Below are 15,125 nucleotides of genomic sequence, written 5' to 3'. Positions count from 1 at the left end.
AGAATTCAAGACAGAAGGTCTAGCTTTGAGAGCCCATCAGACACTACTATGTGATAAGGAGTCCTGATCTCCATAAACAACACACATAACAAGGAAACACTCAGGCCTTGTGTACAACTTTCCTCCAAAAATCCAATCTCAGAGAAAACCTCAGAATTATGACTGTGTGGGTTACATTTAGGGTTACTAGTTTTATGGTATTTATTTTTTTGACATTCCTGTCCGTATTTATCCATATTTATTTGTTGGTCATTTTATCTGCATTTATCCATATTTATTTTGGGTTTGGTGGAAAAAATGAGGCTGAAATGGGTATATTTCCACATTTATTTACCAATACAAAGAAGCTCATGCTTGAGTGCTAGCCAGGTTTCAGTGATATGAACATCCAAAGTAGATAAATTAATGCACTTATGTGAAAATATGCAAATTTCAGTATCAACTTTGTGCATATCCACTGCTGTTTAAGCCTCTTTACTCTTGTTTTAACCCCTTACCTATCAATCCACACAACTATTGGCCTGGCAATCATGGCAGAGAGTATTTAGAATCAGCCAATGTCAGCTTTTATCCACATTTAAAAATAAACACAGACAAGGAAACAAATGACTTTTCATCTTTATTTATCTGGAAAAATCAGGAAAAATGGAAAACAAGGCGCCTTAATTATATTGCACGTGGTAATTACTAGTGGTAATAACATCTGCATCCTCGGAAATATTGCAATAGGTCACATTTGGCAATATATCTTGGGGAAAATACTTCCTTAATACTGGGGCAAGTGGATTTTGATAATAGATAGCACGAGAGAGTTGGCCCTGGGCATCCTACTAGAATACATTCATACATGCCGCTCGCCTTGAGGTTTTCCTGTGTTGTACTTTGCCCAGCGCTACAGGAGTAGCTTTACTGTTTCCCAGCTCTTTGTGCCTTCGAGGGAGGAGAAAGTCATCTGCGAGGCCGCAGAGGAGGCGAGAGGCGCGGCCCCGGGACTGCGAGGTACAGCGTCTAATACCACCAGCTGTTTCCTCTTCCCGCGTGAGCCGCGCCCCCTCCCAGTGCCCGCCCCCATCAAGGTCTTCATAACCTCTCGCGGCCCCCGCTTCGCGGGGGCCGCTCGCCTTGAGGTTTTCCAGTGTTGTACTTTGCCCAGCGCTACAGGAGTAGCTTTACTGTTTCCCAGCTCTTTGTGCCTTCGAGGGAGGAGAAAGTCATCTGCGAGGCCGCAGAGGAGGCGAGAGGCGCGGCCCCGGGACTGCGAGGTACAGCGTCTAATACCACCAGCTGTTTCCTCTTCCCGCGTGAGCCGCGCCCCCTCCCAGTGCCACGCCCCCTTTCCCTCTTCACAGACTTAAGCAAGGCCATTAACGCGCATCGCGGGACGAGCGCGGGTCGAAGCCCGGGGCGAAGCCCGGGCTAAGGGCGGGCCCGTTGTTGCCCGTTAGCGCCCGGGAGTGACCGGACCGGGCCACCCCTCTTGGTCTTCATTTGTAACCTACAACCGTTCCAACTGCCACTACTGACAACTTTTAGAACCCAGGGCTCCCAAAATATGTCCACCATGCCGGGTAGAACTAGAAGCAACACCAAAAAAGCAATGGCTGTAGCACAGGTCATTGGGCCTATAGACCAATTCATCTCCCGGGTTAATGAGACTATTGACCATAGCATCATTCTATTGGAGAAACGGGTATCCTTGGACCTTATGAATGCTAAACGCTCGTCTCTGGGTCATTTAGCAAATGTAAGCTCACCTTCTCAGCATCCCCTAATTAATCTCTCCCTCCCCTCACTTTCGTCTGCTGTGGGCACGCATTCAGTCCCTAACGCAGTAGATCTATCGGTCACTCACTCAGATTCTGACCCATCGTATGTCGACCTTGAGGCCACTCCTGACCTAGAAGCCTGCCAATCATCCGAAAAGCCAGAGTCACTCGCAGATGAACTTCCCCAAGTATCAAGGTTAGGAGTTATTCCTGTTCCCTTAGAATCAGGGAACTCTGGCTCTGTCAATAAGGCCTCTAAAACTAAGGAAAAGAAAAAAACTAATACCAGAAACCACAATCTTGTTTCACCTACTCCCAATTCTGCATCAGGGGTACCTTGTTGGGTCGAAAACATGGTAATAGATCTAAAATCGGACCTTGAAGCAACGATAGCGGCTCAAATCAAGCCTCTAATATCTAAAATTGATAGATTGACGTCGCTAATCAACACAAAATGGGCCAACATGGCAAGTGGGAATGTGCTTATCCAGACACATGGGAAAATCCAAGAAGTGCCCCTGGCTAACACATCTGGCAGTAAGCCTCTGAGAGATTCTTCCACCAAGGCCAAAACTCCACCAGATAACCGAGGATTAATACAGCATCCGATTCAACCTGGGGGTAAACCTGTCGTATCTCCCCGAACCCTTAGTGTGATTGGTCCTTCTCTGGAGACGCAGTCATCCACCGGTACAAAAAAAGTAAGCAATCAGCCAAAAAAGGGTCCCATTGGTCCAGATGCAAATCCAACTTCCACTTTTCCCCCAAATAAGCCTCAGGACCCAGGGGCAAGGCCGGCCCGTTTCAAAACAATCATTTACCACCGGAAGCCGCCCCATTTGTGGTTGTTTTGACAGGCGTACCCCCACTGAAGGAGGGAAGAAGAGAAACCTACACCGAATTGAGAAACAAGTGTGCCCAGTGGCTCTAGTTGCACAAACCCTTACCCATTCATATGAGTGGCGAAATTCTCACGGTGCGCAGAGGCGAGTGGGTGGGTAGAAATACCAAGACCATAGCAGGGGATGTTATCACTGTCAAATTCAGGGACATAGGGGCGGTGAATTATATATGTAATACACCCTCTTGTGGACCTGCTATCCAAATTAATCCTTTTCCCCTGTCCTATTTTTTACCTATGCCCCCAAGACAGAACCCACCTAGATTTAGTTTCCCACCTAACAGAGGGTACATGCACGTCCCACATCATACTACTCACCAGTGGCAGCAACCATGGCACGGTCCACCTCCTCCATTTGACCCTTTTGTTTCCCAGTTTGCCCACTGGAATAGATTCTGTGCACTGGATGAAGTCGATTGACTTAATCCTGACGAAGCTCCCTCCACTCACCTTGATATTAATAGAGGAGAGGAGGAGGCCCTCTTGGTCACATCCCACCCCCTATGCCCTAACCTCCCAATTGCGATGGCTACCAGCATGACCAAATTAACGCCCCTAGCTCTAGATGTAGTTAGCGAAGCCCCCCGCAACCCTAGAGACATCCAAGGTACTGGAGGAGAAACCTCTAAGGATACAATAAAAATTCTCAGTTGGAACCTTGCGGGGATCCACAGGAAACTAGGTCTGCCTGAGTGGAGCGATCTGGTAGAAGCTCACAAGATATGTGTGTTCCAGGAGACCTGGAGCATTGAACCACTCCATCGAGTGGGGTTTGTCACCCATTTTGTTCCAGCAGAAAAACCCAGGCAAGGGAAGGGGCGTCCCTCGGGGGGGCTCATTATTTGGGTAAGTGTCTCCCTTAATTGCCGAATTACCCCTAAGCAGACAAATAACCCAGACCTCCTGGTTATTTCTCTGTCTAATTACCGCAGAGGTTTGACCCTAGATCTCTACAATGTTTATGCTAGAGGTACTAAGAATGGGTGCACCTCGTCTGTAATTTCTGACCTCGAAGTCCAATTAAGGGATTACAAAGAAGCTAACCATACCATCGTAGCAGGCGATTTTAATTGCACATATGAGCCACTTCCCCTGGATGGAATTCCTGACCTAGGTGAGGAAGACAGCAGATGGGGTATCCCTGCACTCTCCATCCCACCGATTAAACGGTGGACCCGTAGTGCAGTGCAGTTAAATGCACTGACCCTGGAGTTCGGGCTAAGAGCAACCAATGGCCGTACATCTTCTGATCGGATGGGTGCCCCAACGTTCAACAGGGTTGGCCACACCTCAAGGATTGACTACATCCTGTTGAACTTGGGGCTCTGGAGATCGGTTGATGATATGGTAATTACACCAACTGTGGAGAGCGACCATAATTCGCTCTCCTTAACCATCATGAACCCTTGGTCTAACGGACCACCCTTAGCGCCACTTAATTGCAGCCAAAGGGATACTGTCTCCTCTTGTGGGAGGCGCCTAAAGTGGAGCAAAGTTGCCATCAATGCTGACAAACTTTCTACTATAGAAGAGGTCCTCATAGCCTCACAAGCAGAGATTAATGCTATTGATTTAGCCACGGTAGCTGATAGGGCCACACTCATTTTCGAGGAAGCTGTCAAGGCTATAGGAGAAGTCTTCTGGGTAAAGAACACCAAAGGAAAGAATATGCCCCAGAACAAACCCAATGGGACCCACGATTGGTACACTGCAGCATGCAGGAAAGCCAAGAATAGATTAATTGAGGCCGTCAAGGGCAAGTCCCAAACCCTTATACAGACAGCTAGGAAAGCACACAAGAGAACACTGGGGCTAGCAAAAAAGGAGTGGGAAGAGGCCTACTGGTCTACTCTCAAAGAAGCCAGCACTAAGAAAGACTCTAAATGGTTTTGGGATACTATAAGAGCCCGCAACAGGCCTGACAGCGACCTGATAACTTGCAGTATCCCAAGTCAAGCGTGGGTCCAACACTTCTCAAAGCTATATACCCGCCAAGTTGACCTTATTACTCCTACTGCTTCTTGTGATCCTGATGGAGGGCTGGAGGCTCCACCGTTGTCCACCCTAACCTGGGTCATCCAGCCTAATGACTTTGACTTTTCAATTAAGGAAGTGGACTATGCAATAAGCACCATCATTCCCCAAAAGGCGGCTGGCCTGGATGGCATTCCCGGTGACCTTTTGAAATCTGACATCACGAAATGGGGGAAACTGATCCACTCCCTGCTTGCTGCCATCTGTAGGGGTGCTCCCATACCCTCCTCATGGAAAGGGGCTGAGGTGGTCCCTATCTATAAAAAAGGCCCTAGAGATGACCCATCTAATTATAGGCCTATCAGCCTGTTAGATATTAGCCAAAAAGTAGTAGGTAAAGTCTTGTTGGTCAGAATCTTAAACTGGATTGAGGAAAACAAAATCCTATCTGACTATCAGGCGGGCTTTAGAGTGGGCACCGGGACAGTTGAACAAGCTTTTAGGCTCATGATGGTGTATTGGAAGGTTGTGGTCATAGGCAAGGGCAGTCTTTATCTCGCGTTCATCGACTTAAAGACTGCCTTTGACCTTGTACCCAGGGAGACCCTTTGCACCGTACTGGCTGATATGGGGTTCCCTCACTACTTGTTATCCCTACTCGTGAGGCTGCATCAAGATAACTTTGCCCAGGTTAGGTGGGGCCCTGGGGGGGAAAAACATGTAGTGTCCCGGTTGAGAGAGGTGTCCGCCAGGGATGTGTTTTAGCTCCCACCTTGTTTTCCCTCTATATTAACGGGGTGGTTGAGCATCTCCGGAAACATCCCTCCGACGAACCATCCCTGGCTGGTGAACGCATACCAACCCTCCTCTTCGCGGATGATACCCTTTTAATTTCCAAAACCCCCACAGGTCTCCAAAGGCTCCTTGACAACTTCCAATCCTTTTGCACCAAACGCGGCCTGGTTATCAACACCAGCAAGACCAAATACCTTGTGCTGAACCCTCCCAAGAAACAGGCCCGTCCTCCGATCTTGAATGCTGAACTCTTGGAGAGGGTTGAAGTGTTCGACTACCTTGGGATACGCCTCTCTCACAAAATGGATTGGACCCCCCACCTGGATAAAATGTTGCTATCACACAAAAGGATTACAGGAGCTCTCCTGAAAGAACAACGCTCCTGTACTATAAGACCAATAGCCACTGTTCTTGAGATCTATTCGGCCAAAGGGGTTAGCTCTGCCCTTTATGGGGCGGAACTTTGGGGATCATCTGTTACTGACGCCTTGCCTACATCAGAGAGGAAATTCTGTAGAGCGATCATGTCCCTCCCGCAAGGCACCCCCACAGTTCCTCTAATGTTGGATCTAGGTTGCCGCCCAATTGATGACCTTGCCAAATTTCGTCCACTACTGCTATGGGCACGCCTGTGGCGTGTGGAGGAACTTAGCAGATATGCGCAAGGCCTAGCAGAAATCATGTCACTACCAGGATGGCACAAAATAAAATGGCTTAGAGACATGAAGCAGCTGCTAGTAAATCTGGGCTTGCATGAAGCATGGGCAAATAGAACTTCACCCCCGAAGTTTGCTCTTAAGAAACTCTACTGGGATTGGGTCCTATTTCAGAGGAATACCAGTACCGCTATGGGCAGACTCACGGAGGACTTCCTGAAGTTTAAAGACCAACCTAAACGGGAAGTGTATCTTGACATCATTGAAAAACCCTTTGATAGGGCCTTGTATTTTAAATTCAGAACAGGCACTCTCCCCCTTTACTCTTTTACTTCACGCTGGAAATCTCGTGCACAAATTATAGAGCTTTGCCCCGCATGCCTTGACAAACCAGAGTCACTGGCTCACTTTATGTTTGAGTGCAGTGAATACGCGAAACCCAGGAGGATCTGGCTAAAAAACTTATGTCGGCAGCTGGGCACTAGGAGCCACGCGGCTGCAATCAGGATACTAATGTCTGATAGCCGGGTATCCTATGTTTGTGCTATAGCCAAATTTTTATCATGGGCTTGGTCCATTCGAGCTAAAAGGCTAAAATTGTTTGTTTAATCCTATTTTTAACTTACTGATTGGTCGAACTTTTATATTCACTATTTTCTAATTGGAAAAATCAAAACATCAAAAATGGTCTAAAAAATGTCATTATTGTTTGTTTAAACTTTCCAACCCACTGTCTTGTTTTGATAAACCTTTAATGAGTTTATTTTTCTATCGAATGCTCATGCTTCCTCTTAAATTTTAAATTGTTTTTAATTCCTTTAGTTGTTGCATTGTGATCCTCTGTTCTGCTTTTATGATAATGATTTATCGAAATAAAGCCTTTTTGACTTGACATTCATACACTAGTGCAAGGAAAAAGTAAAAATATCATAGACACCCCAAGACCCTACGAGTATGTCATTTTTGCGAGCTGGTAATTTCCTCCATAAGTAAATATTGATACCGTTGGGTTCGGTATTTACCCGTTGGCAACATTTCTCTAGTAATACGAGTTTCAGACCTTAGAATAACTATAGAAACTAGTGTTTGCAAACTGATTTTCAAATGTTGTCGCTTACTTCTAAGGAATTTTCCCAGTCAAAACTCCATCTGCTTTTCAGAGGCGATATGGAAAAGAAATCATGGGTGCTGGTTTTACTACACCATTCGTAATCCTGAATCAGACAAAAACTTCTATTTTCACCCAAATCGCGATCATGTCTCAACTCAAAGTGTAATTCAAAGTAGTACATTACAGACAACCCATGAAATGGAACTAAATCAGGAAGTTAAAACTAGTCTTTAAGATCTGGGAAATATCCATCATAGATTTATTGAAAACAAAGGAAACAAGATTATGGTTCCAACCACGAACAGCATCAAGGAAAAGGGAATGCACAGTTGTAGGACTGCTACAGAACCTTTCATATGTTTTTCCACTGATCCCACTGATTCCGCAAGTGATTTGTGGTTCAGACACTGACAAGGATTGCAACAACCTGGCCCCGGTAGACCTCGGAAAGTCTCAAGTAAAGTGATGCTTGGTCTTGGCCTGAGCTGGGCACACGCCCACAGAGGCTGCACCTGATGCAGACCATGCAAGTGTGTCATAATACCAAATACTGAGCTCTACCTATTGTAGGTGCAAACTCACACCAGCAGTGGGAAGAGTACTATTGAACAACGGACCGTCAGTCTCAACCAGCAGCCCATCTTTCTCTGAAGCATGGCTGGCTCAATTTCAAATAGAGGCACTGAACCCTTTACAGGTGGGTTCAGATTGTGACTGTTCCCACCTAAGTGGGGATGACTGAGGGAACTGAAAATCTGGGACACTCTTCCGAGCGGCAGAATCAGGGTGCATTAACTGTGAACCATTTCTTATGTGAAGCATAGGCAGTGTGCCCACTACAGCCCTGTTTCACACAAAACAACAGTACAAACTACAAACCATTTGTTTGGAAGGCTTTGGACATAAAAGGATAATATTTTCTATTTCCATTCCAATGTAAACAATCAGGGGAAGGTGTTGAACACTAAAGGGGTTAAACTTACTATTCCCACTCCAAAATAGACCATTTTGGGGAAGGTATTGGGCATTAAAGGGATTTAACTTGCTATTCCCACTCCAATCTAAGGGCCTGATTATGAGTTTCAAGGGCCCTGGAGCAGGCTGCATGCCACCACTCCTCGCTCCAGGACTGCTGAAACTCACTGCCACCCATCTACCAGATTACAAGCAGTTTTGGGGTCTGGCACTTGGGCAGCGTTGTTGGAAGGCTCATTGTTAGCCTTAAACAGCGGAGCCACAGGACCGCCAGTGTACGTTCTTGTACGGGAAGGAATGCACCATGTTGTGCATTTCTTCCTGTGCAGGAAGTGGGGTACAAAACTACATGGGGGCACTGCATGTGCCCCCATGCATGCACCCCCATGCACATGGGCAAGAGGGAACCCTTTAGCGCCCCCTCTGTTGCCTCACCGCCACTCTTCTCATGCCAGTTTTGTGTTCGGACAGCACAGCCAACACTACAGGTTCACTACGACCAAAGCATGGGGACAGTCATGCATGGTGTGGAACTGAGAGGCCACCTAGTATTTCCTCCCTAGAACTGGTAGAAAACGAATCCATGCAAACATTAGTGGGTGTCCCTATGAGCACATCCTTGCTGCCTTTCAGGCTTGATCTTGGGTTGAGACCTCTCTCAGATAAAAGTGGCCTTCGTCCCATCCTCTTTTGGAAAATAATCTGGGCCACCCCACAGGTCTGATCCTATCAGAATGGTTTAGACGAAATACAGGCTGGTGAGCTCTAGTAAGATACCCTGGATTAAGTATATTAAAATCACCTTGGGAGAGATTGGGTTACCTTCAATGTGAAGTGCCCCGAGAGAGCCTCGGTCAAATCCTAGAAGTCACATTAAACTAGCATATTGACAGCACTGTGAGTCCCTATTATACTCCTTAGCTAGTCATGGCTCTTTGACTGATGCCTTTCTCTTGGTTAAAGGCTGATTCATTAGAGAATATTTTGCGGACGAGATTCAAACCCTCAAGCAAGGCACTTGTTCCTTTTATTCTGCTAGGGGTCAGATCCCCTAACGAGGATGAACAGCTGTGCCCAGTGCAAAAGGGCTTCTAAGGAGTCTCCAGAACATGTATTTTTTCTTCTGCCCAGCCTACTTAACCAGTAGTCGTGAATTCTACCACTTTGTCAGAATTTAAGGGATCAGAGAGAATGTTTACCCTAAGGATACTAAAAACTGACCATAGTAAACCACTGGTTTTTGCACCCTGCCGCTATCGGTTGGCTAAATGGAAAACCAGGGCCAAACTCAGTGTCTCTAATAGTCAAATATCTGGTGCTATTGTGTTACAATGAATAAATGCAACAAAATGTGCACTTTAACGTTGTATTTCTTTTATCTTGAGTCCTATTTTTCTGTACAGACGATAGTTTTAATCCCGTGTGTAAGGTAAATTTCCTTTTAATATATGTATTTATTGAATTCTGATTAATAATGCTTTATTACTGTTTACTTGTGTGCTTTTATGGCCTCGGCAAAAATAAAGGCTTTCAAACGATGTAATCAATGATGTAATTTCAGATGTCATCAGTGATGTCATAGAACATGTCATGACTGATGTCAATTATGAGGTTATAAGCAGTGTTTGGCGGGGGCGCAAGTTATAGTTAGCTCTGCTGACTATAACTGGTGACTTTCTGTGTTTTTCTTTTAGTTCAAAATGTTATTGTTGTCACTGACGAATTCACCTAACTATAACTGTACTTAAACCTTTGTTTTTTTCAGTGAAAATATATATATATTATATATATATGTGTGTGCGTATATAGTGATATATAGAAAAATATATATGTATAGGTATAGATATTTAATGTATATTGGTGGATGGCACTGTGCTAATCCTCTGCTTAAAAATAACTTTGCTACAAAAACAGACATTTGAGATGAGCAGGTGTGGGGTGTTGGTGGTGTTGTTGATTAATCCATACAAAGATGTTGCTCTCCACCTGAAACTTGGGAACTACCCCGGTTTTCCTGCTCCTTTCTACACCAATTATGTGGTACATTGCCTGAAAGGGCTTTGTTTGGACTTATACTGGTTGATCCCTTAGGTCTGGACAAAGCTATTCTTCTCTGACAAGCTCAAATAAGCGAGAAACAGACATCAGGGGTTGCTTTTATGCATTCCAGGTTGGCTTGGATTGTATTTTACCAATCCAAAGCTGTAATACTGTTCTTGAAATGATAACAGGATTTTGTTATTTATCAACTCAGCATGGATGACACATACTACTCCTATGCTTAAAGACTTTGTTGTAAAAATAGCAAAAGGCTTTGTCACTTTCTAGCTCGGCATGGATGGCACTGTGTCACTCCTCTGCTTAAAAAGCCCACTAGAAAACAAATATTTGAGGTGTACAGCTTTGTAAAGTTTGTGCTGTTGTAGTGTTACATATTTAGGAACTATAATGTTTAATGATCATTGTGGATTGTATATGAACAATGTATACATTGATGTATGATATACATGATGGGAAAAATATATGATTTCCTATGAGTATCTTTTAGAGTTCAGGAAATACGGGTTCTCTCATTAGGATATCCGGTGTTAGTCAATAAGATTGTTTCGTGATTTTTTTTCTGATCTTTAGAATATATGATGCGAAAGAAGTATAATTGAATAATGCACATTTTTATTTCACTGGTCACTTACTGCATTATCAGTACTTTGCATTTATTCTCTTTTCTTACATTATGCACCTTAATGTCGAACGCATTTGTTATATACTCTAGAATCATTATGCTCAATTGAGCGAGAAAACAGAACTATAACGTTTTTATTGTGACCTATACATTGAAAAGTATATACATTGATTAATGATATCATGCATTTCAGAAATTAATACATTATGTTAAATATATTTCTGTTTTCACTGTTTATGTTATGTTATGTTATGTTATGTTATAACAATTTGTTATGCGCACAGCGACTCCAGTGAAGGAGCATCCCGGCGCAGAGACACGGAGCAGTCATAACACAACAAGGCAGAATGCTACAAAAAAGTGCAAAACAGAAGGGCTAAAATAGGAAAGTTTTTATGGCTCTACGAAACGACAGCAAGTCCTCTATCAGCCGAATTTCAACCGGGAGGGTGTTCCAAAGTGACGCAGCTCTCACCCTGAAGGAACGGCCTCCCATCCGGCTAAGCCTAAATCTGGGGACAACAGCAAGGGCCTGACCTTGTGATCGAAGGTTGCGGGTAGGGACATAGAAGGAAATCGAGTTGGCCAAGATCTCGGGACCTATGCCTCTAAGGATTTTAAAGGTCAGACACAGGACCTTGAAGAGGATACGCTTCCTAACCGGGAGCCAGTGCAGGGAGCGGATGACATGAGACACCGGGGAGAACTTAGGAAGTCCAACAATGGCTCTCGCCGCGGCGTTCTGCACCCGCTGCAGGCGTGTTAACTCAGCCTGGTTCGCCCCCGCCAGCAGAGAGCTGGCGTAGTCCAGACGAGAGATGACGGTTGCCTGGACCACAAGCTGTCTAGTCGGGGCATCAAAGAACTTAAGCACCGGCCTTAACCCTCTAAGGAGACCGAAGCAACAGGCTGCGATTTTTTTGGTGTGCCCTATAAATGTCAGACCCGCGTCTAGCCAGACCCCAAGGTTCTTCACCTCCGGCACTGGGGTCGGAGTGGGGCCAAGCTCCGAAGGCCACCACTGATCGCCCCAGAGCTCCACTCCCTTCCCGACAACCATCACCTCTGTTTTTGTGGCATTAAGCTGGAGACAGTTACCTGTCAGCCAGCTGGCCACCGCCTTCAGACCGGACTGAAACCTGGGGGCATCCTGTTCCGCATCCCCGCTGAGAGTAACCGCCAGCTGTGTGTCGTCGGCATATGAGACCATGGTTAGGCCCCACTGCCTAGCGACATCAGCCAGCGGTCTCACGTAGAGGTTGAACAACGTGGGGCTCAGCGAGGATCCCTGTGGAACCCCCATGGCCAGAGGCTGGAACCCGGACTTGAACGGAGGGATGGCAACACAGAAGGAGCGGTTGTCTAGGAAGGAGCGGAACCATTGCAGCGCCGAGCCGCCGATACCAATCTCCTCGAGCCGCCCAAGGAGGATGCTGTGCGATACAGTATCGAATGCGGCGCTGAGATCTAACAAAATCAGCGCCGACGTCTGTCCAGCATCCAACCTTGCACGGAGATGTTCCACCATCACCAGAAGGGCAGTCTCCGTGCTGTGGCCAGCACGGAACCCATTCTGTGTGGGATCGAGGGCATTGGACCGGGCTAAGTGTTCAGACAGGGCCAGATTGACATGGGCCTCTGTCAACTTAGCTGGCCAGGGCAGCAGCGAGATGGGACGGTAGCTTTCCGGCTTAGACGGGTCAAGAGATGGCTTTTTAATAATCGATGTGTGATGTATTCATGGCACTATGGAAAAAACAAGGGGACACAATTGTGATCGGTCAGGGACCTTGGGTGAGTTAACTGTTTCTAAAGACAATGGTCCCTAGACAATAATCTGTGGATACACCATCCTTCACTACCAATTAGGTAACAGCAGACATTTGCGCTCTCCTTCTCCACTTCATTGTTAGCGATTAAGTCATGTTCACCGACCCTATTCTAAATTTGCCAGATCATGCCTCTTGATCCCTGGTTCTACTTTCCCTCCATTCCCCCTTTTCCTCGCCTTCCATCATCTAGCGCGGTTGGCTCACGTGCACTTCCTATTTTTATTAACGTCACGCATCACATTTGTTATCTCACTCGAGATAACTGTATGTTTTCTCAATTGTCCAATTTTTGACTTAGTGTTATTTCTTTCTTGTTTTCTTCCTTCATTTCTCCCATGGTTTTTGCAATTACAGTATATTGTATACAGGCATGCTAATTTAATGTCCTGATGATGATCCCATCATTTATTTAAGGGATCGAAACGCCGTCGACACAATGTACACCATATACGTTTCCTAGATTGTTATGTCAAATATGTAATGGTGTCTCAACTATATCCTGCCTGTTCCATATGTAATGTGCCCCTAAACAGACAAACTCTTTTTGCCTGAACCCTTTACTATATGTTGTATGTCCATTCGTATTAAGCTGGATGAGGCTGTGTCCCACTTATATTTTTTTCCTCTAACTACTAGTTATACTTTAAATTGCATATTAAATTCCTGTCCAGCTGGACAGAGTGATATAATACTGATTGAGTCTATATTATTTGTTTTGTACCAGTATTCATGGCACAGCATATCACAGTATTTTGTTTATTTTCTATGACCCAAGTTTGATATTTCGAGAGGAATTTGAGTGTTCTGCTTCACTTTGAGAAAGACGTCTGTGAAGTCAAAACACATCAGGTTTGAGCATAATAAATGCATAGTATACCTGCATTGGTGTGCCGCTTTCTGTTTGCCACATATTGAGATGACGAAAATTCTTTACTGATACAGGCACACAAACATAATTTAATTAGTTTAACATTAGTTCCTGTGGGGTGTTAGGCTGTAGTAACTTTACAGCTGTAATTTGTGAATAGCAATAATCTTACTCATTTGTGTCTGTGTTTGTCATAGCATGTTTCTCCCTAAATCTTTTGCTAGATTTCCCTAAATCTCACCCCATTTATTAGTAGATGCTTTTTTGTAACTTCATTTTTTACCTTACCTGAGGTTTACAATCTTTATCTCTAAACCAAAGTAAAAACATTGCCACAATACTTAAACAATTAAAGGGATCAACAATACATAATAAATTGCCACAAATTTACACATGATCCCCCTGTCATTAAAATGTAGATAAAAAGCATTACAAAAATGTATACACTTCATCAGGCCGATTTTTAAGAAGGTTCATTAGAGCTTGCTGTGTATCCATATTGGATATCTTTATTAAAAGGGATACCTATTTAGCTGTAGCCTCTTTTAGTGTGTGGCACAAGTGCAAAACGTGGAGCATAATCTGAATTCCTTCATGACAAAGGTCACCAGGAGAGGATTTTTATGAGTTTTTATCCCTTCTCCTCTAAAATGAAGGGACATAATAAGACAACTAACACTGTGAGGGAGTCCATAGAAAAGATATGGTTGGGCCAAGCCATTGGATGTATCAATACCAGATGCACTATAGGATTTCAGGGAAACACAGTGGTCCATACCCAGCATATACCTGAGCCACAAAGACTGGAATCTATGGAAGAGTCAGAGATGACCTGGTGACAATCTTCTTTATTACATTCAAGATACTGCAAGGCTCTATTGAAGTTTCTCTTAAAGACTTGGTACGCTACAGAGCTACAGAGTCTTGGAAACTTCCACCTTAAAATGAGACATCAATGAGGGTTTGGAAGCATGAAGCAATGTATATCCCAACCGAATAATACTTGGTAGACCCTGCACAAATGCACCAAATATGCCCAATATAAGTCTTAGTAATTATACCAAGAGAGATCAACTAAAACAATCACATTTTCTGAGAATCTTCCCATAACAGTTATTTATTGATGACCAAATCCCAATTGGGGCATGCTTCAAGGCTTATGTTAGTTTAGGGGGACCTTTGTTTTTTTTTATTTATTTTTTTTACTATTTTTAATGAGACCAAACATTTAAACAATACAAATTAACAATTAAACTACTGAATTGGCTATACAAAGTTCTTAAATAAATCAATAAAAATAAAGAAACATATACATAAAGCAAGCATTAATTCACAGAATGAGAGGGATAATACAACGGAAGCATACAGCCACATAAGGCACTTTCAGGAACATATGAATAACATATTAATACAAGCATACTGTCATAATGCCAGGGACAGTTTAACCGATCCATTCGGCGACAGGTGCCCAAACTCGAGTTGCCAATTGCCTGCGTCTCCCCCCTTTACAGGAGAATGCTGAAAATTCTAAACAATGTATGGAAAGCAATCTTGCCCGTCACTG

This window comes from Lissotriton helveticus, chromosome 4_1 (assembly GCF_964261635.1).
Source record: "Lissotriton helveticus chromosome 4_1, aLisHel1.1, whole genome shotgun sequence".
Taxonomy (NCBI): domain Eukaryota; kingdom Metazoa; phylum Chordata; class Amphibia; order Caudata; family Salamandridae; genus Lissotriton; species Lissotriton helveticus.
Note: the sequence above shows the minus strand (reverse complement) of the source record.